This window comes from Bactrocera oleae, chromosome 2 (genome assembly GCF_042242935.1).
Source record: "Bactrocera oleae isolate idBacOlea1 chromosome 2, idBacOlea1, whole genome shotgun sequence".
NCBI classification, from domain to species: Eukaryota; Metazoa; Arthropoda; class Insecta; order Diptera; family Tephritidae; genus Bactrocera; species Bactrocera oleae.
The window spans coordinates 12,174,294-12,200,832 of record NC_091536.1 but is presented as its reverse complement, the minus strand read 5'-3'; the positions used below and the strand labels follow the sequence as shown (position 1 = coordinate 12,200,832).

At 31.8% G+C, this 26,539-nt stretch overlaps 1 protein-coding gene across 2 annotated transcripts in view; it reads left to right on the top strand.

Moving 5' to 3' along the window:
* The first annotated feature begins 5,603 nt into the window (after positions 1-5,603).
* Positions 5,604-26,539, top strand: part of Gyc88E (Guanylyl cyclase at 88E) — a 119,408-nt gene continuing 98,472 nt past the window's right edge. For both annotated transcript variants that reach the window (XM_070109308.1, XM_070109299.1), the window contains exon 1: positions 5,604-6,252. The gene's annotated coding sequence lies outside the window, so the exon portion shown is untranslated. The remainder of the gene's footprint in view (positions 6,253-26,539) is intronic.

The following is a 26,539-nucleotide window of genomic DNA, read 5'->3' as shown; positions in this document are numbered from 1 at the left end:
AGATGCAAGCAAACGTGCACGTGCATTCGCCCACTAACACACACAAGTGCATATGTTTGACATGGAATTATTTTCATCAACCAACTCGTGAAGAAAGTTTGTTATCAACTCTTCAATAGATCACTGCCTAATGAAAATTAATGAAACTGCAATTTATCTATGAATTGAATTCTAAATAAACACACTGTGCGTATATTTATATACGGTAAACGAAGAAGATGGACGGAAGAGAAGCGCAAATCAGCGACTAGAACCACAATGGCAACAGCTGACACTTGTCAGCGGCTGACAAGTGCTAACAATGCAAATCACTGCCATTACCACAACTCTGCCGTGTTATTTTTCTGTCTATACTAATGCAAAAATAAGAACAAAAAAAACAAGAAAAAATAATAACTTTGGTTGCATTGAAGCTATAATATCCTTCACAAATAAAAAAGTTTCCATACAGTAACTTGATTTCAATCGTTCAGCTTATATGGCCTATAGTCTATATGTCACGGTAACCTGATCTGAACAATTTCTTAGTATCTTTTGATCCATGCCAAATTTCGTAAAGATATCTCGTCAAATAAAAAAGTTTTCCATATAAGCGGATATATTTGATCGTCCAGTTTGTATGGCAGCTATATGCTATAGCGGTTCCGGCAAACGAGCAGCTTCTTGGGCGAAAAGGGCGTGTGCAAATATTTCAGATTGATATTTAAAAAACTAAGGGACTAATTCGCATATATACCGACAAACGAACATGCTTAAATTGACTCAGCTCGCCATGCTGATCATTTATATATCTACATATATATAATTACGCTAAAAAAAAGTGTTTAGGTTCCCTTTTTGACTTAGAAAGAAGATGAACGTTATTGTAAGTCAACGGTAACACAGGAGTTTTGCAAATTTAGCGACTACAACAACTGCAAGCACGATGGCGCGTTTTCATTGGTCGATCTTATTTCTCTTAACTTAACACAGTCGTATACAGAAGTACATTTTGTCGCTGTTCTGTATAAGTTGCAAATACATATATCGGATAATTGCATATCGTTTACGCCGGATTTGTGGTTGCGAATTTTTTCCACTTTTAATTGTGTTTGGACTTAACGTGTTGCAACACTGAGCTCTGTTACAATTACATTTTTAACGCTTATTAAATTTCAAGTATTGTTTTGAAAAAAAAAACACATTGAAGGGAAATTTTTTGGTAAATTTTAAGTGTATTGTATGATAGTTAATTTTTTGAAAATTTCTTTCCAAGTTCAATTTATGTAGTTGGTTGATCGACAAAATCAACAACAACAACTTCTTCGTGTGTTTTGACGATATAACATTGCTTCCTTTATTATTGGTGAGTATAGAATAATTTCTTTGTTGTAAATATTACAAAATGGAGCATTACTTGTAGTTCGAGACTTCATCGGTATTTCCTTACAAACAAATTATCAATATTTTATACTAATTGGCCGATTTGATTCGATTGTTCATTCGAGGAAAAATTAAGCCAAAACCATAAACAGAACAAATGGTTTTGCACGAGAAGGAAATATATAAATATTAATTTTTTTTTAAATTTATTTTTGTAAATTGTTTTCTACAACTTTGTTTAGATTTTGTTCACCTTTGTTCAAATTCTTTAATAAAATTTAAATACCATTAACATTGTTAATAAATTGTATTTTCTATTGGTCGAATTTCGACCACTGGCGACCCTAGTATATATTTAATAGGGTATCCGACATTTCCTTCTGGCTGTTATAAACTTAGTGGCAACCATAATATACCCTGTTCAGGGTATACAAATAAAAAAAAAAATGTCATGAAATATATTTTGATGATCAACATAAACTGTGGCAGTACAGCGCTTATTGTTTTTTTTTTGTTGTTGCTGCACACACGGTTTTATGCATGATAGTAGTGGTGTTTACATTTACATATGTACATCTTGTGTGGCACTGGGAGTGGAAGCAAATCAAGTGGAGTTTTTTGCCATTTCTCAATATATACATGTACGATATGTGTATGTTTGTTTGTGTACGCATATTTGTTGCGTCTTAAGTAATTCGCAATAAAAGCAAAAGGCAGTAGAAGAAGCCAGTAAAAGCAACAAATGTACTTAGCATTTAGCTGTTATCAGCGAGATTTTCAGTAACAGTCAGCTTTTACGCCATCGAGCTTAGGCAATAAAAATGACTGAAGCAACAGCAAAGCTGCTGATGTTGCTATCTGGCGGCGAAATGTTTTTTTGGTGTTGGTGTGTGGCGTTTAATTATATTTGTGATTATATGATGTTGGATAAACCTTGATGTGCGCTTTTAGGCCGAGCTTTTCCAAGACTGCTTTGTGCTATAATTTCACTGCAAGGCCGTTTGCGATTATCAGCGATTCGGAGGTAGTTTAACACCATATATGAAGTTCGCGCATGGGTCGTATAACATCAACTCGTAGAAACAGGAGCTTGGTTAAGCATTTGTTGTAGTTTGTTACTAGTGGTGTTGTACCTAGAAATTGAAACCATTAATTGCACATGACCTTCCGTATTTTTACTTGAAGTTTGGCAATCTCACATAGCACCTTATATGATAAGCATAATTTGTTTTTCTAGGTCTCAAAGATATATGCATGGTAATTTTCGTGAGTAGGCAGAAGAACTGTGCCACTGTGTCTATTTAAAACTTTATAAATTTAATTGTAAATAAGTTCGATGAACAGTTAGTCGGTTGGTATGATGTTTTTACTTGGGAAAAAATAAGATTGACTCTGCGTTTCAACATTTAATGATATCTTCTCGGTAAGATTTTTTATTTATTGTTTCTATTTCTCATATAGTAGGTCATAGTATAACGAGAGTTTAATTTTTATAAGAAATCATAATTATCACCCCTGCAATAATGATGTAACTAATAGTTATAATTGTCATGCTGTCGAAGGTGGCGCTAAAGTCAGCAAATAGTTGGCAGTTTTCAATCCAGATATATGTTGTCTATTCTAATTGATGCGTGGTCAATATCTGGTCTGGTTAATGTGTCTAAAGCCATCATGATGAGGTGAAGTCAGCTTATCAAGGATGTGTATTAATCTTTAAACATTAAAACATTACAATCGTCTTAATGTTGATTAATCTTTAAACAATAATTTAAAACGATTTTTACAACATTTTGAAAGGCGAAAAAAAATAAGTCGTGTTGCCTGAACAAAGTTCAAAGAATGAATTTAATTTACGTTTTTATACTCTCGCAACATGTTGCTATAGAGTATTATAGTTTTGTTCACCTAACGGTTGCTTGTATCCCCTAAATTTTTTTGGGATAGATATAGAGTTATTTTTATATAAATGATCAGCACGAAGAGACGAGTTGAATTGCGGGTGACTGTCTGACTGTCTGTCTAATATGTATAATTATTTTCGTTTTACTCGCTCATCTTTCCCTTATAACATGTACCCAATATATTAAGCCTTCTTACTTAATAGGCCGATTTTAATAACCATGTTTCGAATATAAAGAAAAAATTTAGTAATGAGTATAAGACTATAATATAAGTTAATAAAAGTCGAATCGAATAATGCTTGTTGAATTCTTTTTCTTTTTTTTTCTTTTTTTAACTTGTTTTACAACACCTGAAAGTATTTTCACGGCTTTGACCTTTGCAAATTTTAGCGAGAGTATAAAATGTTATCACCTGAACGTAGCACTTCCTTACTTGTGAATAACCTATAAGCTCTAGCTACTCTCTTATGTAAGCAACAACATGCCAATATTACCGTTACTCATTGCTTTTCTTACCTATCTACGTTTTATTGCATATTTTGTTGTGATACAATTTTTCGCGTCAACACTTTGCTTCAAACAAAGCCGTGTGTACTTATCTACCACTCTAACGGCAACGAAAATTCTTACATTCATACATACATGTACACATATTTGGGGGCGGCATATATACACTTTTATCGCCATGAATACAGTTATATCGCAGTTGGCTGCTGCTCTGGCTTTAACTACAGTTTTTGCTAGCCACGAAGTGCGGCAGTGTGCGTGCGCGCATAGCAGATGATTTCGAAATATATTTTTCGAAAATCCTTATTCGAATAACGTTATCAGCAAACAGTGGCAGCAGCGTTGCTTGATACCAAAAAATGAAGACCACATGCAGTGTACTTCTGTCGATGCTTGTGTGCGGTTCAGCAAAGCACTGTCTGCAGCTTCTAACTATGTAGTGCATGTGCATCAGTAGACAATTCGATTTTCAAACAACTGTTTGCTAGTGTGTTGTTAGTAGTTAACTACGGTTGATGGCGCATACAAAGCAATGCATGCTGTCTCAGTGGCTCGGTAGCTCGCTCGGCACCGCTTTGATGTTTATTTCAACGCGCGATTCCGTGGTGAGTGGTAATGCCAAATTAGTGGCGCAATCGAAGTAAAGCCAATCTTTCTTAAGTGCTTCTCTTAGGCTGCACTCGTATACGCTTGTATGGCTGTCAAACAAATTTAAAAGTGTTTTAATTAAACACCGTCGCTTTAAAAGCTGTTGCTAAAGTGAAAATAATTGGCAAAGCATTTGTTTTGTGGTTAGTGGAAGTTATAGTAGAAGCATACTTTGAGGCGCTGTTGTCTGAAATTTTAAACTGCTTTAAGGTGTTCTGAATTGATATTCAAATGCTGTTCAAATATTTGAAAAAAATTTCGAAGAAAATTTATTATAGTAAAACAGAATTAAATTAACTTTAAAAAATTAATAAATCATCAAAAGACATTGAATTATTAAATAAATACAAATTAATAGAAACAATTTTTATCTTTAGAAAAAAAATTATTTTCTTTAAAAAGAAAATATTTTTCATTACACAATATTAATGCAACATAAAAAATTAAAGAAAGCAAAATAAGTTAAAATAATAAAAATTGTAAATGAAATAAAAACATAAAAAAATAATAATAATCAAAAAAAATAAAATAAAATAAAAAAAATTAAATAATAACAATAAAAATAAAATAAATTAAATTAAATGATGTAAAATAAAATAAAACAAAAAAATAAATTAAAGTAAATGGAATGAAATAAAATACAATAAAATAATATTAAATAATGTAAAAAAAAAATAAAATAAAATAAAGTAAAATAAAATTAAATACAACAAAAATAAAAAAGTTTTTAAACAAAAAAAATACAAAAAAATGAAATTAAATAAGACAAAATAAAATTTATTTTATTCTAAAGTAAAATAAAATCAACTTAAAATAAGTAAAATGAACAATTATAATCTAAATTTAAAAGAAATTTGAGTAAAAAATAGAGTAAAATACCGTTACAAATTGAAAGTCTGTAATTAATTTCTAAAAATATTTAAAATAAATCAAAAAAAAGAAAGAAATAATGGAAAATATGAATTAAATCAAATTCGGTTGATTTAGAAAGCAATAAAGTCTTAACCGAAATGATTAAGTCTACTGTTAAATAAAATAAAAACTGAAAATTATAAATAAAACTATAACAAAAAGTAAAAAAAAAATATTGTTAAAACAAAACAAACAATTTAAAATTTAATAAAAAAATTAAATTAAAACAGAACATAAAATTTTAAACACATTTTTTCCACAACAACAACTCTTTATTATTTTCTTATGTGCAACGCTTTCAAATTTACTTATTTTCCGGTAAATTAAATTCTTGTCACGTGCATAAAGCTAACACGAACAACAATTACTGTTGCCTAATTGTCCGCATTTAAATCGAAGTCAAATATGCTGAATACCACTTCTTCTTCGTTGCTTGGGAAACAAAAACAAATAACCGGCTAAGTCTTTGTCTCACTAAGCTGGGTGCAACCAAAGCAAGCAGCATAAACAAAAATTAAAATAACGTAAAATAGAAGAAAATGAATAGTCAACACAAGGCAAAAAATGAAAGTGAGAACAAAATAAATGAGCATAATAAGAAATACGCTGTCATACATAAAACATAGCTAGACGGTGAAAAAGAAAGAAATAAAAAGAGCTCAGCATCATAAAATACACTATGGTACACATTTTATTTAATATAGCTTGCGGCTGCACACTACCCAGAGGACTTTGATTACATACACAGTGTATATGCGATTCGCTGTATAAAGCGTAGCAGATCGAGATCTTTAAATATTGAAGAGTCAGTGGCCAATAAGCAACACTACTAGAGCAGTCAGCAGTGCGTTAACAGCTAAGAAGAATTCTGCTACAGCATTAAGGACAAAAATCTGACCTATGGCAGTTGATTTTTCTGCATGTAAGTACAGATATAATAATAATATTTATCGTACCTCAAGCAAATGAAGATAAATAATACATGAACATGTGAATGTGAGTTATTGTTAGCTTAAGCGTTTTTACTCAACATCAAACGTCTGTGTCTGAGGAGATATGCGCACACGTGTAAAGTGAAATATTACGTATACGACATGTTGAGCATTGAACTGCATGCAAAAGATAAGATATTTCATGTTGCACATTTTGATTTTTGTTCGTTTAATTGGTATGCCCTGTGGTATCAAAATAAAGGAAGCATAATTTCGGTTGCACCGGCTTTATCGACTCAGCCCGTCATGCAGAGTATAAAAAAGTGTAACCAAAATGAGAGATATATATATTTGAGTTATTTGTTGTAAGAAAAAATCGGTAAACCGAGTTGGAGATATTAACATACTTTTTAGCAACATTTGTGATTTTTTGGATAAGCTTAAATTGATGAATGGGGTTTGAACTTTTCTCTTGATCGCTTTTAGAAGAAAGACAGTAATATAAAGCAGATTGTTCGAAAGTACGAGTTCGAGAAATGTAAGAATATTGATAGCATATTAAGTCTTATTTAATCTATTTTAAATGATCGTCATAACTTTCCGCTTTATGTGGTGATTTCAATTCAAATTGATAATTTGAAGCATCAAAATCAATTTTTTATTAAAAACATGTATTTTCAAGCCGTGTCCGAAAGCCTGACCTGATAAGCTTACTCATATCAGATATGCATCAAAGTGTGTTAAAAATCACACAGTGCTAAATTAATTGCCACGTTGATTTAAAATCTCAAATCGCTCAGAATTTGAAATTTTCTCTACACATATGTATCGCCAGTCCTTTGATTGCGCAAAAAAACCCTATATCTGTATAGATTAGTTTTATGTATTAACTTTTATACTCTGTAGCAACATGTTGCGAAAGTATGAAAATCATATTGCAAATATTGATTAGTCCATTAATTAACCACTAGTTTACCGCAGTGTTGACACATTTCAAATTATAAAACGTATTTACGCATATATTAGATTTGCAATACTAATAACCGTGGCGTGTGGCATATTTATCACTTCAGACTATGTTTGATATTACATACATATTATATATGCCTCGCCAAATAAATAAACCAACTGTTTGGTTGTGGCGTTTATCTGCTAAACAAATCAAATTATAACAATAAATAAAATGCATATTAAATTGTAATGGAAATAAATATGCTTATGTATAGATGTTGCAAAATTCAGTCACATATTCAACAATTCAATATGCAGCATAACGCAATTTATTGAGGCTAATGCTGTCCTTATTTCAAACCATTTATTATCTAATGAAATTATCATACGTAAATAATAATCATGCACTAGTGCAAGCTATATAAACATCTACATATGTATATATATTAAATCAAAATAATAATGCATGAAAATTATATTTCAATAGAGCCAATAATAAATCCCGGTCACTTACTTGGCTAATAGTCCAGAAAGTGCATAATGTCTCTCACTAAGTAAACAAATAACTTGTGCCAAAAGCCCCCACGCCATTCACAGTTGCGCTTATATATATATATGTACATGTGAGCGATTCCAATTATAAAGATTATCTACAATAACGACAAGTAGTCGGCATGCTCGTGCATACCGGTTGCGCATGTGTTTTGACGTTAGTAGCAATAACAACAAGTGTACGAAAATTGATACATTTTATAGATTGCGGATTACTATGCCATTTTGCCGTATCACGTTTCGGTAATAAGTGAATGTAAACAGAGACAAACTGCTGAAGCATAAACTGAAGGAGTAGGCGTATAGAGAATGGGTGTGATAGGAGTAAAACATTATTATGTGCATTTATACCATACCTACATATATACGTCTTTATTTATTAAAATATTTTTGTTTACTATATGATAGAGTTTGAAATTGGTATTAAAATATTTTGATAGAAAGAGTTAGGTTAGAATGATATATAAAAAGCTATTTAGTCTGCTTACTTTATTTGCTTAAAATAAAGAAATTCCGTACGCCGGTTCTACGGCACAAACAAGCTCAAAATTTCTCGGAAGTATCTAAGATCAATAAAAATTCATAACTTTCTATTTGGTAAAAATCGGCAAAACGTGGAAAAGTAATTCTTTCAGCCAGCAGTTTGGCTGCCGTATCAAGTAGAGAGAAAATTTAGACACAGCTTTAAAAGAGCAAATGAAAGTCATCTTATCACATATAAGTAGAAGGAGTTGTAAACAATTTATAGAAATATTTACTGGTACTAAGATAATGGGCAACAAAATAAATTTTCATCGTAATACATTATTTTCTGTCTTAAATAACACACACATTTTTACATACAAATTACATACGAGCAGTAGATAGATCCTTTCCCATACACAGAGCACATTATTATATTCCCACAAAAAAAGGTCAGATTGTAAGCAAAAATTCAATTTTACCTGGTGAAACGATAAAGTGTTGATGCATCAAGGCTTCACGTACATTTACTTATGTAAATATGTATGGGCGTGTGCGGATATAACCATAACAATGAATATCACAGACACTTTGGCAGTATGCACGGCGGAGGCGGATCGTGGTTTGCTTATTGCTTTCATAGAAAGGCTTTGTGCAAACATTTGTTAATCTGTATACAAAATTTACAACTTCACACTATACGCACATATATACTTGTCTATACTGTGTATATGTTTGCACTTAAAGCTATTTATATATATTTCGGATAACAGCAAAATAACTACATATGAGTAGGTGTAACAAAATAGCTACAGGTGATTGCTGGTTGTGGCTAACGCTTTCTGTCACAGATGATTGAGTCAAAATTACATTGGTTTTGTTTACTTTATTTATGCCTGAAGGTAATCAATTCTATTTATAGCTTGCGATGAAGTTTGTAACACCTAGAAGGAAATGTTTGAGATCCTATTAAATATATATATATATATATAAATACATATACATAAAAGATGAGCCTGATGAGCTGAGTCGATTTAGCCATGTCCGTCTGCCTCTCTGTATATACACGAACTAGTCCCTCAGTTTTTGAGATATGGATCTCAAATTTTTCACACGTCTGTTTCTTTTTAAGAAGCAACTCATTTATTGGAACCATTGATATCTTAGTGATCAGATGTATAGCTGCCATACAAACTGAAAGTAACCAGTGCTCAAACATGTGTATAATATATTGTATGTTAATAATGTCGCTCATACGCCATGTGGTGCTCACTGCCATAAAAGGAAATCAAATGCTAATTGTTTCCAAAAATTTCATATTTATTGTCCTATTAAAATTAAGGGTGTTGCAAAAGGCATTGATCGTTATTAGTTTTAGTTTTAGTTGTTTAGCTTTGTGGCAATTTTTTGTGTAGGTTTCTAAATAAGAGCATAATTTTATCAATAGCATTTCACATAAATATGTACATGGTAATTCCTAACTTTATTGAAGATAGATGTAGTTAATCTATATTAATTAGTTCCAATCGACCAATAAATCAATCGAATCCTTATGTTTCTGTCTTGCTAGATAAGAATGTGTGTTCCAAAATTTTACCATAGTATGACGGAATTCTGAGTCAATGCATAAGGGTTTTATTAATAATAAAATAGTGGTGACTAAACAAGGAAAAACATAAGAATACTTAAATTTTTTCACTATATGTTTGTTCTTTTCGGTATATGCTTTCATAGTCGTTTTTAATGAATTCTATATTATATAATATTCTATAAATATATAATTTGCGCCAACATTTCTACGAATTGTGCTCTGATTCTACTTTTATTACAGATATTTGATTTCAGGCGTACAAAAATAGAATTACAGTTCCAAAATATATATATATATATATGTATGCATACAGTAAAAATTACTACAGTTATAAAATGCTTCAGAAATGTTGTTATACTTTATAAGGAACTTTTTCCGTCACTAGGTAAATTATATATGCCGATTCACAGTCGACGTCCATTAGAATATATCGACATTTATGGAAGTGCTTTTAGGTTTTTCAATCCTTGAGCTTTAAATATTGTTAAATTTAAATTTCGGCGAATTTTTCATTGCATTCACATAGGAATTACTGTACCATAGGCTTATTTACCACACATACTTGTACACATTTGCCATTAAAAACAATCCATCTGTATACGGGACATACGCTCCACTCATTTCCACATCAATTATTTCCGTGAACTAAAAACTCTGCTTTCTGCACGAATTATACGTACGTATATTTCAACAAGCATATTCATTGGAGCTCCCATAAATGATTTACGCTAAAGTGGCAAAAACTTTCCGCAATCTGTGGCAGAAGAGCGAAAGCCTTGCAAAAGAAGCGACTAAAAATATTCACTAAATTATTTACTGTATTCATAATTCAAACATTTTCTAAGCAATAGGCTTTAAACCAACGCACACTGGTTGTCGTTGTTGTTGTTCAGTAAATAGGATTGCCTTCGCGCAGCGGACTTTGTAGCATTTACATGCTTAGCCGCCGAAAAAATGTTTAAAACAAAACAGATGAGTATGAAGGAATTTCGGTGAATTAAGAGACGCTTAGAAAAGGTAAGCTTCCTCATTAAATTTAATGAGAGAGACACTATGCTGCACTCACTCACACATCTCTTTATAATAACTTGCCAAAATAAAGCAAACATTGTGTGTATGTAGAGAAGTATGTGTTTAGGTTAGAAAGATATGCCAAAAGCGTAATAGTGAAGCAACAAATTGGAGGCGAGCACATAATTTGTGCAGCTACTGGTAAGTCTACTAGTTTTTGTCGCTGTGCGTGGCGATTTCAACGTCTCTTCGCTGTTTATGCAGAGCATGGTATAGATGATACTGCTCTATAATTTGTATGTAAATTTTTATATATTTCTGCTGTTAATGTAAGGATGAAGAGATATTGTCGTCGAACAAAAAAACATTGTGAATAAGTTGTCAAAATATAATTCAGCTCGTATATTTTGCGTCTTAAGCTTACAAAAGCAAATTGTAAGGCTGTTGTTGATATTGTTATATAACCAAGTAGTTTAGCAAATGATTTTGAGATGACAGATCGCGAAAGATTGAAACTCATACTTAATTGATTTTCGTGCTTAATAAATTTCAAAAAAAAATAAAAAAAGTTAACTTCGGTTGCATTGAAGTTAGCATACCCTTCACATATAAGGAAGTTTCCATTGGATTTTGATCGTTCAGTTTGTATGTCAGCTATATGCTTTGGTAGTTTTCCTTAGAAAATAAACTGCACCAAGTTTCGTGAAAATATTTTTTCGAATAAAAAAGTTTTCATACGAGCGCTTGATTTTGATCGGTCAGTTTGTACGGCAGCAGCGTTCAACAAAAAAATATATTATTTTAAATGAAATTATTCGCAGCAGATACGCATTGAAAACATTACCTCCCCCTCCTCTCTAAATATGAAATAACCTATCAAGCACCTGCTTTAAATGGTTGTGCATATGTATATAGAGGCGCTGAGAACGGTGTCGTTGCCAAGCAATTTTTACTTGCTTTCAACATAATTTCCCTCAACTTATGACAAAAACATTATCTTACATTATTGTAGTTTGAGGTTAGAGGAAAAATATGATTTAAATACATATACGTACGTACTTATGTATATTCATTAGGGTATCCGTTATTTCACAAGTTGAATGGTTTTTTGCAAAGGCCCCCTGAACTTTTAGTTTTTGATCAAAAAAATTTATGCAATGTAAACAAGCTTTTTATTTATGATTTAAACCGTGCCTAAAACAATTTATTTTTCCCATATATTTTATATAGAATTTTTAGATCTTTTGCAATAAATTTTTTATCTGCCACGTAAACAAACTAAAACCTTGAGGAAGTGATATTTTAATTTTTAAAATTTTCTGTTCTACCAAAAAAGGCCTCTTGTTTTTTTCATAAAAACATTTCTTTAAAAATTTTGCATAGTTGAAGTACACCACCTCGTATAAGCAACACAGAATTTAATTCACATGTATTAATGCTCAGGTCATTTGAGGTATAACTTTAACTGCGCATAACTCTTAAAGGAATGTTTTTGTAAAAAAAAAATCAGCAAGACCTTTTTTGTAGCGTGGAAAATTTTGTATTAAATTATCACTTTTTTAAAGTTGTAATTTACTTGCTTATTGCAAAATAAATAAGGGACCACCTAATATACATATAATATATATGCAGGTATGTAAATTTTCTGCTTATGTATATAAACCGCTACTTTTATCGGATATGATGATAGCGCACGCTTTGGGCCGTTTGGCTGGCAGACGCGTGACCGCATATCCTACGCTGGATTTGCAAGAGCCACTGACAGCTTTTCACATTCAATTTTCTATGAAAGCCTTCACTCGCTGCTTTTAAATTTTTGCAACTGTGCGATTAGCTTATAATAGTTTTTGCTGTGTATATTATAGTACTACAGCAGATGCTTGGATAATTCGCTGAATATTCACAAAAAAATATTAGCAGTAATCGAGGAGATTTATAATTTATGGTTAATAAATGATAAACTTTTATGCAATTAAAACAATTTATTTAAGTGTACCTAAGGCTTATTTTTTAACGAATTTTTAATCTTAATAAATTTATTCAAAAGTCAAAACCAATTAACTGGGAAAATTTAAAGCAATTTCCTATGAAAGTTATTTTCAAGTAATTATCCTCAGAGAGGGTTCAATGTGGGAAAATAAATGCTTCTAATAGCTTTTTTAAGCCCTAGAGGAGATTCAAATGAATAGGTATTTCCATTGAGATGGCGGAAAATGCTGTTTTTTATATATTAATAAATCTCAATAATATTTTCGAAATATTTTTATAAAATTTTTAGTTATATATATTGTGTAAAATTTAGTTGAGATCAAGTTTACGTTCCAAAACTGTTTTGTAGAGAGTAAATAACATATAAATACTTCCTGTTTCCTTCAATACACTCGCAGTTGAGATTGAGGTTATGTTGCTGAATGTTTTTTTATGGATATAAATAAACGCCTAACGCGAGGCTGTAAGTGAAAACGTGATTTATCAGTTCATGACATGTTTGCGGTTCAAGTCTTTTACTTTTTTGCACACAATATTTTCCATCTCCTTTTACCATTAAAATTAAAAAACCAAAATTACACGACTGAGTGCGCAATACACGCCCTACCAAGTATACGATATATTATATATGTGTGTGTAAAAGCACATACCAACCGCAAATTGGTATTATTACAAATGTAAATTGTACAGGAATTGGGAAGACCCAGTGAGAATTGGTGAATAAGAAGAAACTTAGCTGATGAGAGGGGATGAGCATGAGCACAAAATACAAATTTTACTAATTTTATTTAATATTAACTTTTTGAATTCGTAACCAAGCCAATAACGTTCTCCGGTGTATTCTTTTGGTAGAAGGCACTCGTATAGGCTACATGGCGGCTTTTTCTTTGCGAGGGATATGTGGATGGGGAGGAATCGCTGGTGAAAATGGGTTAGAACTAGTTTTATATTAGGAGTTCTAACTCAATTTTAGCTTTAGGCTACAGGACCACTGCAGTGTTTTTGAGACAAAGCGGCTGCTACATTAATAACTTGTTATTTGGGCAGTAGACGCTTTGTCACAAAGTGCAGCCTCTTTCAGGGAGGTTAGCATTCATTTCGGCAATTGTGCGCTCAAAGCAAGTGAAGGAGTATCTGCTAGAAATATCATCAAACTATTTCTGATAAAAATTAATATAAATAAAAATAATATTTAATAAAAATAAATGTTATGTCCATCTTATCTTAAGTCAACTTAAGCTACTTTTAAAGTTTTTATATTTTTTAATACATACCTAGAGAAAAAATCCACTTTTTTATCCTCATACAGCTTAGAATAAGAACCTAGCTAAACAATAAGCACAACAGCGAAGAAATATCGAATCATATTACAAATCTACACATGATATGTGAGTTCAAAGCGAGTTTTATCACACATTTTTCTTGAGCTCACTCTTTTACTTGTTGTTTCACTATGTTAACAGTCTTATTCGTACTTAAAGTGCTCGGCAAGAACTCTTTCAATTATTTTACTGATTGCGTTTTGAATGCTGCTCCATCAGCTACTTTTTGTTATGAAGTTTAACATCTCTCTGACTTGGTTGGCTTACACAATTTGTTATGTGAAATTCCATAAATGAAAGGCATTCATTAATTAAGCAATGAAATTGGCGAAAGGTATGTTATTTAGGCTAATTATGTATCATATAATTTTCAATAAGGTTTTAAATTGTAAAAATCGTTAATCTTATTAAAACAGGTCGACTTCGGAACCGAGGTGCTTTCGAGATTATAAGTATTTGCTGGGCGATAAAAGATATTACAGAGTTGCAAAAGTCTAACTAAGACTAAATCAGTAGTTATCTATACTCGGGCTAGATTAAGTTGATCTAATGATAATTTCCCGTTCCATTGCTCCTGGTTTAACTATTCTCGTAAACTTGATGAAAGGTTTATTATAATTTTAGGTATTTCGTCTGTATTAGGGGTTCTGACTTCCGAACCACTCTTCATCAAACTTTTAATTACGTTAGTATTTATACCTTGAACTCTAGACCCTATGTTTGTCATGAAGTTTGTAACACCGAAAGAAAACGTCGAAGACCCTATAAAATATATATTCATAAATGATTACGAAAATTCTTGTCAGTAGACCACTCTATTAATGGATTTTCCGTATTTAGTAAATCTTTATAAATAATTCTGGTCTCAACAATTATAAAGCATTTCAGTAAACGACTTTGAAGTTAATTCGTCTGAATTTTGAGATCTCAAGCAAAAATGCCTTTCACAGCCTATAGATAAGTGTAATTTATTGACCTGCTAACAGCATATATAACAGTTAAGCTGGAACTCCATATCCGGCATTTTAGCGCTGAATACCAATCCGACTAAATTGAAGCTGCAGCGACAAGTATAGTTAGTGGCGCTTCTTAATATTTCTTTGACTTATAAATATTTCAAATAGATTATAGTTATAAAACAGCCGATAACGAAAATCAAAACTGAATCTACATAGTTTTAAATTTAATATGGTATGGTGACTGATTAACAAATCGCTGATGTAGAAAATTATAAAAACATAAACAAAAAAGCAAATAACTGAAATCGTTTATAATCAATCAGAAACAGAATGATATGAGTATGGTTCCATGGCGACACACACGAACAGATTCCACTTTCATCAGCACTACCAGAAACCAAGCAAACCAAGCCGTCCTACTATCAATGCTCAGCCTGTTTTATGCTGACAACTATTAGGGGCTGAGCTTTGTTTGCAGTTACATTTAAATATATTTATTTATATATATATATACGTATATATCTATGTATACATTATATATATTTATATGTATACATATGTATATATAATTAAACCATGGCTATTGAATTTAAGCCAAACCTCATTTTACCACGCTCGTTTATTTCTTTTTCTTCGCCTCAGTCTAAATCAGACAACAGGGAGTATTCGTTATGTCACTCAAACTGTCACTCACTCTCGCACAACGAAATTGTTTTCCGAACTGTTGACCCACAAAAATTGGCCACAAGCATTAATAGCTAATGACTTGTCATATGAAACTTTGGGGCACGAGTTGCTGCATGAAGGGAGCTATACTTTAAGAACTCAATCGTTTCGATTTTCTCTTATATCGAATATTGCAAGCAACATCAGCGTTAAATTATTTTTCCTAGCAAGAAGAGTAAACATGAGTATATATGTATACATATATAATTATATATATATGTATATATATATATATACATATATTTATATACTCTCCTTTCAAACTTTGACATTTCGTAGTATGATTTATACTTCTGGATTGCTTACGTACCATGTACTACTTGTTGCTTCCATTTTGGCATTGTCGGTTTGCGACTAACACCCGAAAACACATCACAGGTGGTCAATTATACTGAATACATTTTCCGTGCCGCTTCTGGGTCAAAAAGACGAATATTTTTGTTTTCGCTTAGTACTCTGAAAAATTGGTTGATAGACCTCTCTAAGAAAGTCTTCCCAAAGATGAGCTTTTAATTGTAACGGGAAGATCCTCCGCCTTACTGTTTTCTATTTGTTTCTTATTATCAGATATAAAATTCAAATCTCGCTTCCAACTACTTCAACAAATACCTCGTTTCATAAATTAAAAATCATAAAAAAGAATGTAGAAAATAGAAAACTCTGCAAAAAAGGTCTTCTACGATTTTTTCGTAAACTTAACCGTTTAAAAGATATTAACGGTTGAAGTTTATAATCTTAAGGTACTTATTCTTATGAATTTTATAACTAATTTAAAAATTATAAAACATAATAAAAATTTTATTAGAAAACTCATAGTTTTGTAGGAAATTTGCTACTCAAAAAAAAATGATATCTTACAATTAAAAGCTCATGCTTGGAAAGACTTTCATAGAGGTGTATAATAACCCCTTTTTCAGAGTACTAAGCAAAATATATGTTTTCTGTTTTACTCACCCTAATATATATGCAACTGGAAATCAAAGTGGTCCGTTGTTAATATATTGCATTGTGTAGTTGCGCATAGGTAAAATTCAACAACAAATAAGGAGTGATGTTTTTCTTTAAAAAACGAAAAATTCAATTTTAAGTTTACGTTTACGAATCTATGCTTCATTTGCAGAAACTATTAGAAGAAAGCAAGAGCTTATTAGTCCAAGTTTGACGTCCTGAGAGTAGATCGTATTCAAGTGTTCAATTAAGAGACATAGTTCTACTTTCACACATAGCTGTACAGGAGTACCATGAGTAGAGTTCTATCGCCACTGATGAGGAACTCTCGAAACTAATTCCATTATAACTATTTGTTAAAAAAAATGTATATTCTTCAACGACTACGAAATAGTAATAGGATTATTGTCGATCTGAAAGCAATCCGATATTAGGAGAAACCTATTCATAACAGAAATGCACTAGCGGACGTTATAAAAATTGTATATATTCTCTATACCTTTCACATTTTTTGGAAAAGTTTAAACCATTTAAATAACTCTCTTTTTACTATACAATATATGGTAATGCGTTATTAGGTTCTAACCTTACTTCATATAAATAAATGTATGCTTATTTAATTGCCGTAATGTCAAAAAAATGAGCCAAACGAAACTGAAACAATTTCACAAATGTGAAAATGAACCATAAAACTAACTTTCCAAAGGCTGTAAATAATCAGCTTAACTAACCACACACTTAATTATAAAGCGTGTGCCTTTAGACATTTGGTTTTCGAGAAGAAATAAAACGCGTTGAATTTATTGTTAGGGCAAAGTATTTAGCTTAATTATTAAAGATGAGGGTTTGCAATTATGTTTTAAAATGATTTCGAGCAAATGACCGCCGAGGCCAGCGAGAGGCACAATTTTCAATCACTTTTTGCAGCAATTGGGGCCAAATATCCGTAAAAACTCTATAGCGTTGATTGTAATATCATGGTCGACTTCGTGTTTGAAGAAATATGGACTAATGATCCTAACAGTGACTTATTGAGGATATAAAGAGTTCTCAACAATAGCTTGTGGATTATCATCACTCCAAATACGATAACTTGGTTTATTAACCTACGCATTCAACCAAAAGTGAGCTTCATCGCTGAGCAAAAATTTCTTATTAAAATCGGGATCGGTGGCCATCTCGTTTTTATGCCATTAACCGGACAATTCTTACACGAGTTGGATTTTGTAAGCCGGTAAAGCAAGAATCTTCCGAAAAATCTATCATAAAGTAAATGGGCACAGCTTCAGTTGTTGTGCGCGATGGTGAATGGGTTCATTTGGATCTTCTTCGTTACTCTACATCAGCAAAGCGTCTTCAGTGCGCACTGTACAGCATCTCTGAAGATGTGCATTATTCACTGGATTAAACGAAACTGATCCATGGTTGCTCGAATTGCCGACTCTGCTAGGCGATTATGGCGACCCAATATTGGTAATAAATTTCCACGATTTACAAACATCGTTCCGGAGCCAGTCTGTTCATTATTAAATGGCAAACCAAACTGAGTATAAATCAAGTAACAGCTGTGAAAAAGACCAACTCCGAAAAAATCATTGTCTCATTGAAAACTACACGTATAAAAAAACACCCGTTATATATACAATTTTTTATTTTGCCTTATGAACAAACTATCGGGTGTTTATTACGAACTTTAACTATTTTGAACGGTTGTGTATTCAGTTCGAGTAAAAGTGTGTATTACTTGGCTGTATTAGTCAAGAAATCACTTTCCATTACATAACGATTAAATATCGCTTGACAAAATTGTTCATCCCTCTGACGCAGTCAACGCTTAACTTTCGCCTATCGTTTATAAGATATAAGTTTTGTGTCTGTTGCATGCCACATATAAATAAAATGCTTGTTGCTCGATTTTATATTTACGATTTCTGATAATCCGCAAGTATAATATGTGCGCATAACGGCATGCCTCACATACGCAAAAGTTTAGAAAGTTGTGCCGAAATTAATCTAACTTGTTATAAGGTGATGTGTTGATAAAATTGTATTGCGTGACTATACAACGTTGCGGTTTTGATATGGACTCCGCAGAATACATGACGCCTCTGAATACTGTTAACGCGTAAAAATGAAAATTTATTGTTATTGGTGAATAGGCATAAAACAAAATTGTTTTACTTAAAGCAACAAGCTGAGCACACGATTTATTTGGCAAAAGTTTCATTTCCCTTTTGATGGCAAAAGCATATGCGTTGCTCTCATAAAAGTTTATAAGTGTGTAGCGTATACCATATATACACATGTACGTAGGTATTTTATGTCACTTTTTATATACCTCTTAAAACATGTTTGCTTATATGCTAAATAGTAGTATTATGTCTTTTATATTAAAAAGTTTTCTTTGGTTTATTAATTGTAATTTTTGTAGAGAGGGGTTTCTTTCCGATTTTTTTTCTGTAATTAAAAATAAAACTGCAACCAACGATTTAATTGTACCCTGCACAGGCTACATTACGTTTTCCACGGAGCTTTTAACACCAAAAAGAAAACGTGGGAGTCATTATAAAGTATATATAGGACGTATATGTCTGTTCCTCTGTCTGTCTATCAGTATAAACGCGAATCGGTCTCTAAGTTTACGATATATCCTTCTTTCCTCGCCAAACAAGCTGCTCATTTTTCGGAACCGCCGATATAAGCCCACTATATCATATTAAACTGACCTATAAAAATCAAGTTCTTATATGGAAAACCTTTTTATGTGAAAAAATATGTTCACGAAATTTCAAAGATTATTGTCTGAAGGAACGTTACAATCTCCGAATATATTGTTAAGATTAAAATCAAGATAAAGATCTTTTTATACTCTTTTATGCTTTAAGAAACTGCACCAGTGAAAGATATTATAGCTTCGGTGCAGCCGAAAATAACTTCTTTCTTTTCTTGGTTTTTAGTTATTCCGATTCTCAAGTTAAATTTTTCTATGCTCTCTTAATATTTCTTGGCATCTTGATTTGTTTGTTTCACTCATGCTTGGCTTTAGTTTGCCGTCTCTATTCCATCTTCCAACCATCTATTGTTGTCTGATTGTCTCAAAATAGGTCTACTTACATCAAAATTTCTTTACAGTGAAAATTCTATTGAGGTCTGAGGACAGGAAGAAGTCAGGAGGTTGATGAAATTGCTCTTCTTTTTCAAATTGACTTTCCAAAAATGCTTTTACTCTTCGACTAATAAATAAGTCGCAGAAATCTTACCGTATTTTCACCTAAAATAATATTTTCAATATCATAATTTTTTTATAAAAAATTCGGGCATTAAGTTGTACTTTTAAGTGTAAGCTCTTAAAGTTGGTCTTCTTAAATAGTTCTCTTGCGTTGAAATTTTAAATTAATAGCGATCCTCTTCAACGTTAGTTTAACAATTTTTTAAACATCGGCACTAGAACACCGCAACTGCTAAATATGAACATACAAGTATGTACGTTTTTGGGTTCGCTTTCATTCCTTCTGCAGTAGTCTCAAACATTTTTACCACAATTGAAATTGTGCACTTCTTTATTTGACTTCTGTCCCGTTTGAGGAAAGATGAAAACTCTTGCGTTTTCTAGTATATCTACACCTAGTGAACTTTTTCTTTTCGTGGAGTAACAAATTAGTGATGGAATCGTTTAGTAAAAATGTTGGTACAATAGCAACAGCAACCTTTAGTCAACATATCACGCCGTTGTCAAAAAATATGCAGTTATGAAAGTTTTCTCTATTCCTAAGGCCAAAAGATGAACGGGTTAGTATTTTTTAAATAAAAACCAGAAAAAAGGTTAACTTCGGTTGCTTTGAAGCTATAATACCCTTTACAAATACAAAATGTTCCTTAAAAGAACTTGATTTTGATAGGCCAGCTTGTATAGCCAGCTATATGTTATAGTGATCTCATCTGTACAATTTCTTCGGACATTGCACCGTTTTCTTGGACAATAATCTAAACCAAATTTCGTAAAAATATCTCGTCAAATTGGAAAGTTTTCTATACAAGCACTTGATTCCGATCGTTCAGTTTGTATGTCAGCTATATGTTTTAATGATACAATATCGGTGATTCCGACAAATAAGCTGCTTCTTGGAGAAAAATTAACGTATGCAAAATTTCAAATCAATATCTCAAAAACTGAGGGACTAGTTCGCGTTTATACAGGCAGACGGTTATGGCTAAATCGACTCAGCACGTCGTGCTGATCATTTACATATATATTTTATTTGGTCTCCGTCCTTTCCTTCCGGGTATTACAAACGTCGTTTCAAACTTAATATACCCTGTTGAATGTATAATAAATTCACAGTGCTTCATATCGTTGCTTTTTAAAAGTTTCAAGAAATTAAAAAAAAGAAAAAAATTTTATTCAGTATGTTGGTGACTTATGGGGCAGGGAGAACATGTCGATAAACTATATAAAGTCGCTATATACTACATTATACTAAAAATATATATTCTCTACATACTATTTCATTAAAAAATTTATGCTTGATCCCACAAGTATATATAAGACTATGTAAACCAATATGCGGCAATAACCGAGATGTCAAACAAAAATGCAATAAATGTCTGAATTTCCGCTGTGAGTCTCTGATTTCAAAAGTACATTATACAGTTGAAAAATCAAATAAAAGCGAAACTAACAGCTTCAGCATTGCGAAACTTTTGCAATAAATGAATATTGCAAAGAGGGATGATGATGAAGATTATGTGCAAATAGCACAAAAGGTTTAAAAAGCAAACGTTTAAGGCACAAATGTTATTGTAGCACTTGTGTGCGATCTGACCTTCTACTCAAAATTCACTGCGCAGCTACTTATTTTTATATAAAAGGGGCAAGCAAGGCAGAACTTACAAGAACCAACAAGTATCAGTAGGGGACAAAGGAAGAAGCGGAAAGCATAAAAGTCGCAAAATGCGCAAAACGCTTTTCCGTTTTTTAAGCTTAATTTAAGCGTTTTTGGTGCGAACGCAGACACAACAACAATGCATTAATATTTAAATACCTGCAGGCCAATTGTTTGTACAACTAGCACAGCATATGCACAAATGTGAGTGTATTTGTATGGGCACAGTTATGTGACTTCATGCATATGCTTATTAGGTCTTATACGAAACAGTTGTTGGTACATGATTTGTATGTATCTTTACCGTCAACAAGTTCGCTGAAACTACAACATTTTAGCAGATTATGCTAAATCACAACCGCAACACACTCACACGCATGCACACAGACATGCAAATCTGCGCAGACAGAAAACGTTTTAACGCATGAAGTACTAAAACAAAAAGAAAACGAAAACGATTTTCATGCGTTTATATTTGTGTGCGAGCAAATGTGTCAAAATAGGATACAATCGCTTGATCCTTTTCACGCAGCTTGCTCAACCGGCAAATGCATTCACGTACAGGCCTTTCTTGCGTGTCTACATTTTGTCAACATTTTCAACAAAGATATGCGAAGCTGAATTTGTTTTCAAATGTCACTTTGCAAAAAGAAAAGCGAAACTAGAAAAAACGTTAACTTATGCTGCACTGAAGCTAAAATACCCTTCATAGGTGCATTTCTAATAGCAACTATACCATACGTATAATTAATTAAAAATAAAACGTAGCCGACCAACGGTTCGCATTAAACAGAAAACGTTTCACTCGTTCCTTTTAGTTCCGTTGTTTGATATAATCAAGGTCAAGTCGAATTAAGGTTATATCATAAGGAAAAAAGATCTTTTATATAGATATAAGTTATAGTAGTCCGACCTAAACAATATATTCATAGACTGGACAATAGTCTATGCCAAATTTCGTACAGATATATAATATTTTCAAATAAAAAAGTTTCCATACGGTCAGTTTGAGTGGTAGCTATATTTTATAGTGCAATTTCGACAAATACGCAGCTTCTTAGTGAGAAAAGGACGTGTGCCAACTTTCAGAACGATAACTCGAAAACTAAGGGACTAGTATATAGAGACAGATGGAGGAACAGACAGACAGGCGAACATAAATAAATCGACTAAGCTCGCCCGCTGATTATTCATTCATTTATATATATTATATATATTTTGTAGAGTCTACGACGTTTCCTTCTGGGTGTTACATACTTCCTGGCAAACATAATGTAGCCTGTTCAGGGTATAAAATAGGAATTTTTTGATTTTGGTGGTTTGCTTTAGCATATTTTGCTCTTGTCATGTAAGGGCAAAGTGTGATAAGAAAAGGGTTAAGTTTTTAAGCACCGCACTGAAACACATTTTATTTATTTCATTTCAGTATCTACTGAGCACAGTCAAAAAAGTGCCAATACTAAATGGTACATTAGGGTGTCCGTTATTTCCCGAGTTACTTATTTGCAAGTTTCAGTTTATACCATAAAATAAGAATCCAATATAAATAAGCTCTTTATTTTCATTTAAGCCATGGTTAAATCATATTTCTTACCACATGTATATGTTTTGCATTAAGCAAATAAGTCTACAACTTTGAGAAACTTTGACACTCTAATAAAAAATTTTCCGCTCTTGAAAAAAGTTCTTAATAATTTGCCTTTAAAAGTTTTACGTAGCTAAAGTTGTACATCAAATAACCTAAGCATTCATATAAGTCACTTATACATTCTGTGTTTCTCATACGACATGGTGTACTATGTGTGTACAGTATATTTGATGCATAACTTGAACTGCGTATAACTTTTAAAGAAATGCTTTTATGAAAATTTTATTTATATGAAAAAAATCGTAACGATCTGTTTTTATACAGCGGACAATTTTGTTTCAAATATTGTACAACTTTTTCAAAGCAGTAGATTTAGTTGCTTTAGAGTTAAAAAAAAATTAGCAAAAGGCAAAGTAAAATTCCATATAATATATGGTAATTCCACATAATATGTGGGAAAAGAAATATATTTACGTTTACCGTTTTTTTGGACAAAAACTGAACCTTCAGGGAGCGTTTGCAATGAAAAAACTCAACTTGAGAAATAACGGATACCCCCATATATTCGTAAATACACACATGCGCAAGCTATTTAGCATAGCGAGAAGGAAATGTACAAATATTTATTTAATATTGGCTTGAAATTATATAACGCGTGACTAATTCACATGCATATTATGTGCACATACGTGTAAAAGTTACAAAAAAAAAACAATTTTTGCAATAAATATTTTACAAATGTAGACTTTTTTCTAGCAAATATATATATTTTTTTTATACTTTTGCAGAATGTTATAAGAGGCTATAGTATTTTAGTTATCGATAATAACTTAAAATAATCGAGATAAATATAGATTATGAACGACAAATTGCTTTAAAGATGTTTGTCTGTTTCCGTTGTTGATGCCGAAGTCTCTGACTGGGTATTAGAAATACAATTTAGTTGTCAAAAAAAGTTGACCTCTTAGTTTATTGTTTATGTACGGGAATAAAAAGAAGTCATTCCGCGCCAAATCAGACCTATACAGATGTCGTGTTGAAGAGTAATCCGTCTTCGGCGGTTGGTTTTTCTGATTTGTTGAAAGACAACAGTCAAACAAATGGTTGTGTACCACTCAGAATTCTCTGCTCTATATTGTTCTAGTGTGTGCGACTAGTATGCGTGCGACACGTCCAGTTTTTCCAAAATACAAGCAACCATTTTTTTGGAAGTGTTTCGAGCGCGAACGACTTTTGTTGCATTCGGCTCATTTTGAAACACTCATACAGTAAAGTTGTGCGTTGCCAGATTGCAAAACTATGGTTGCTAAATGACAAAATATAAAAGTCAACCTACGTACTACTTATAATGATACCTCTCATACCTCTCTTTAATGGTACTGTAACATTTCGTTACCTATTCGTTAGTAAGAGGCTTCGTGGTCTTCAAATTGATATTTGCTTTCATCTTTAACTTCTCTTTTGATTAAAATCTTTATCCAGCGAATCGCTTTTTGAGTCTGGAAAAAAATCAATAATAGCTGGAGGTCAAAACTGGTGAACACGGAAAGTGAGAGACTGCTAATAGGCTAAGCACAAGTTTTTATGTGTCGATATCTTTCGGTCAAGCAGTGGCCGTGATGGAACTTTAATAGTATTCTAGCTAAGGTTGGTACTCTCAGAAAAAGATAAACAAAATTTTGCTGTTCAGATCTCTTGGTTAGGCCAAAGACTATTCAGTCGATGTATTATGTAAGGTTGAATAGGTAAGCTATCTTAATAAAATTATATGAAGTCGTTTTGCTTCATATAATATATAACTTTCCATATAAAATATATTGTAAGTTGAGTTGGTTCCGAAATAGGGCAGAACTATATGCATACAAGTATATTGTGTAAAATTAAATTGATACAAAAAAATTAGTGTGAATTTAAAATTTCAATGCATCCTTAGTAATTTTTTTGTTTCTAAGCGTTAACTATGAAATTAAATTGTTTCGTAAATTTCTACATTCTAGTACTTTAAGCTATACAAAATAATTTGGAATAAATAAATTTGTTCAGGTTCTTAAGTCATATTTTCCTACCAAATTGTGTTACCCTAATTATATTAAATAATTATGTAACCAAGTAAAATATTAACCTTGTACGATCCTTAAAATAATAAATTAATTAAATTAATTTTATGTATGTATACAAAATTGCTTGTTCATGCATTAAATTCATAGTTAAATGAAAATGTGTGCTCAGTGAAATTTAGCATAATAAAACCCAGCGGCATTTTAAAACACAAAATCAACCACAAATTTCAAACTCGCGCATGCATATTTTACTATGCGTATATAAGTATGTACTGTATGTGTATCTATTTATATGTTGGCGTTTTATTTGACATAGAGAGATTAATAAGTTGAGCCGAATAAAATATGAAATTCAAAAGAAATGTTTAATCTAATTTTAGCGGCATTTTGACGCCACAAATAATATTTAAAAGAAAAGCCTAACAAAATTGTAATATAAATTGTATTAAGTGCAGCTATTTTCAAAGCAAAGAAAATCTATTAGTATGGGAGTATACTCACACATCACTCAAGAGCGAAATTGTTAAAAAAAATTTCGTTTCCGTGGAGTATACTAATTTCACTCTTCTGCGCTTGATTGCAAACTATGGTTCCAACAACAAAAACTCAACAAATGTTATCATACAATTTTGCATTCTTTCTCACATACTTTTTGTGCAACTTTAAATGACAACAATTTTTCAAAAGGACAGTGCCACTTAGACATATTCCAAACAATGCTTTAAGAAGAAAAGTGCAGAAGAGCACACTTGAAGCGTGACGAAATGAAAAAGTGTGGAATTTATTTGAAAGTTAATCGACTTAGTAATGTATATGAAGCAAAAAAGGGAATATGATGTAAAAAGAGGCGCACAAGCAGTGTTGCAGCGTAAAAAGGAAGCAAGCATTTTAATTCACAAAAAATTAGTGAATTGGGAAGAAAGTTGAAGTGGTATTAATTTTTCCATATAAAATAACTTGATGTTAAATATTATAATTTTTCACTACTTTAATTTCTCAAAAATTTCTTACAAAAAACATATCTGTACGAAATAGAAAGGTATTTTTTTCATTCGTCGCTATTTCGAATTGTAATTTGTGGTAAAAACTGTATACAATTTTCTCTCCCATGCTTTCTCACATATGTATGTTAATAAGCAATGAACTGTTACAGATACAAGTATTACCACTGTATTCTATGTTTTCTGTAGTATGAAGAAATATATATTTATCGATGTAAAACAATGAAAAAAGGT